The sequence below is a fragment of the Callionymus lyra genome, chromosome 1 (genome assembly GCF_982586985.1).
Source record: "Callionymus lyra chromosome 1, fCalLyr1.hap1.1, whole genome shotgun sequence".
In the NCBI taxonomy this organism is placed as follows: domain Eukaryota; kingdom Metazoa; phylum Chordata; class Actinopteri; order Syngnathiformes; family Callionymidae; genus Callionymus; species Callionymus lyra.
In genome coordinates, this window is record NC_141818.1 from 53,185,214 (window position 1) to 53,187,713 (window position 2,500).

General features: G+C 31.2%; 1 protein-coding gene across 2 annotated transcripts in view; it reads left to right on the forward strand.

The window, feature by feature from the left end:
• The window catches only part of LOC148090126 (chondroitin sulfate N-acetylgalactosaminyltransferase 1-like), a 15,703-nt gene extending 13,452 nt beyond the window's left edge, over window positions 1-2,251 (forward strand). The window contains exon 12 of one of the 2 annotated variants that reach the window (XM_087812728.1): window positions 1,473-2,251. The gene's annotated coding sequence lies outside the window, so the exon portion shown is untranslated. The remainder of the gene's footprint in view (window positions 1-1,472) is intronic. The other variant, XM_087812720.1, reaches the window with a different exon arrangement.
• Window positions 2,252-2,500: the final 249 nt, after the last annotated feature.

A 2,500-nucleotide genomic window follows, 5' to 3' on the forward strand; every position in this document is an offset into this window, starting at 1 on the left:
CATAATTTAATTATATATATATATATATATATAATGTACAAATATTCTTAAAATGAATGTTTTTTTAAACCTATAGTTTGATATTCTAATAACAAAAACTCAACTATAAAATATAAATTCAGTTTAAATATGTTTTTTATTCATGGACTTTTCTATTCTGTATACAAATGTTGGTATAATAATGATAATAATTTTAACTGCAGTAATTGATGAAACTTCCAATATATATAATGTATATATATATATATATATATATATATATATATATATATATATATATATATATATATATGTATGTATATATTTAATTCAAATGTTGTTTTTTGAGCATAGAATATTTTCTCTTTTTTTAAGTTTAATCATTTGTTCATTGAAAGGTTGAAGCTGTATTTCATAATTCAATTAGAAATATATATATATGATATACATTAAAATGAATGTATTTTTAAACCTATAGTTTGATATTCTAATAACAACATTTCAACAATAAAATCTAAATTCAGTTTAAAAATATGTTTTTTTATTCATGGACTTTTTAATTCAATATACAAATGTTGGTAAAATAATGATAATAATTTTAACTGCAGTTATTGAAAAATAAATATTCTAAATTAGCCTGTTTTAAATAAATATAGAGATCCAGTGTTTTTTAGCATTTAACATGTTTTTATACTTGAATTCTATCATTTCTACAACCATGTGATCGCCTGCACGTCGCATGATTGGCTGAAAGTAGGATCTTATGATATCGATGGTAGAACTTTTTTACCAACATTTTATATTAAATTTAAATTGACATTATTTATTTTTTATTATCGTTATTCATTTAATTTATTTTCTACTATTTCAAAAATAAATTGCATTTTTTGATTCAATAAAAAAAGGAAATTCAACCAGTCAATATAGAAACTATTGACTTAAATTTAAAAAGAATGAAATGCTTAAAAAATACTTCATCAACCCTTGTGTTATGTCCGGGTCAGGTTGACCCGAAGGATCTAAGATGGAGTCTTCAGAACCTTTTTTATTGAGAAATGGTCTCGGTTTCTCTTTGAACAAAGAATTTTAGGTTTTCATTCTTCCAGAAGGGTCGTTGTCTGTCCCTGCCGTTTTAGGGTGAGACGCAGGGGACACCCTGGACAGCTCACCAGGTCCTCTCTGAGAAAACATCTCACTGACAATAAAGTCACTAAATAACTTTCATGTTAATTCATTCAATTGAGAAGTAGTTTTATCTTTTTTGAAACAAATAAATCTGTGATTCTAACAAATATCTCTGGGTCAAGATGGACGAATGTGTTTGTGGTATCCCTTGTGTCGTCTCTGGCTCCCGTAAATACATATGCAGCGGTGGACACTTTTGTTTTCAAGCCTTCGGGTCACCTTGACCCGGAGACGACACAAGGGTTAAGATATTAAGGTTGAAGATTGTAGATGTTAATTTAACACACATTCACTTCCGTCGGTTTCAGTCGATCCTCCAACAAAAGCCTTGAGTTCCCGAAACCTGAGCCAGTTATTCAAAGTTGACACAAACGAGGAGCGCCTGCTGTGGACTTCACTCTCTGACACAACACGTCTGGGATCGACCAGACGCTCGTCATGCTCAGACACTTTTTCACTCCACCCTGAAGGAGAACCATGGTCTCAGACTGAACCTCCGGTCAAATCTACTAAGATGTTATACTTTAATAACATTAAATACAGTCGTGTGAAGATACTTCACGGTTGAAGAAACACTGAAAATCCAAGACGATCACAGTTATCAACAGAAGTGAGGAAACGCTTCCTTATGAGGCAGAAACCTGGAGCAGAACCAGACCCGGGCCTCCTCCTCCTGCCCTTGCTCTTGTGGTGAGACTTCGAAGGCTCTTGAGAAGAAGACGGACCAGTTCACGTCGAGGACTTCAGTTCAAGACCTGCTGGTCAGTAGAAACCACATGATCTTTGAGATGTTGCAGGAAATGTGTTTCCAGGTTCGTTCTGTTTCATTTTATGTTCTTTTAAAAACATGTCGGGTTGAAATAAAAAATCTTCATCGTGTTTATTAAACCTTTTTTTTAACCTTTTCTTTTTTTATATATTGTTTTTTTATCTTCATCTTCTAAGTCTTCAACAAGGTTCTAAAAGCAACATTTATCTATTTCTGTTTATGTTTCTTTGTTTAACTTGTTGACGACAGTAAATGACATCAAATTGAATTTTGAGTCAAATATATTTATGTGTTTGACAAATAAAGTGAATAAAATCTGAAACGAAAAGTTATATTTAGAGTTAATACTAATAATAAAATGGTAAGTTTTCTGAAAGAAATGTGATCTAAACTATATTAATGAATTATTTATTTCTTTAAATCTTGTTTGTGTTTATTGTGTTGTTTTCATAGAAAAACTTTTTTAATTCAGATATAATTAAAGAAGAATAAATGCTCAGAGTGTGAGTCTATGATCAGAAGGGGGCGGAGCTTCATCACCGGACCACCGAGCCTCGCCACACGATT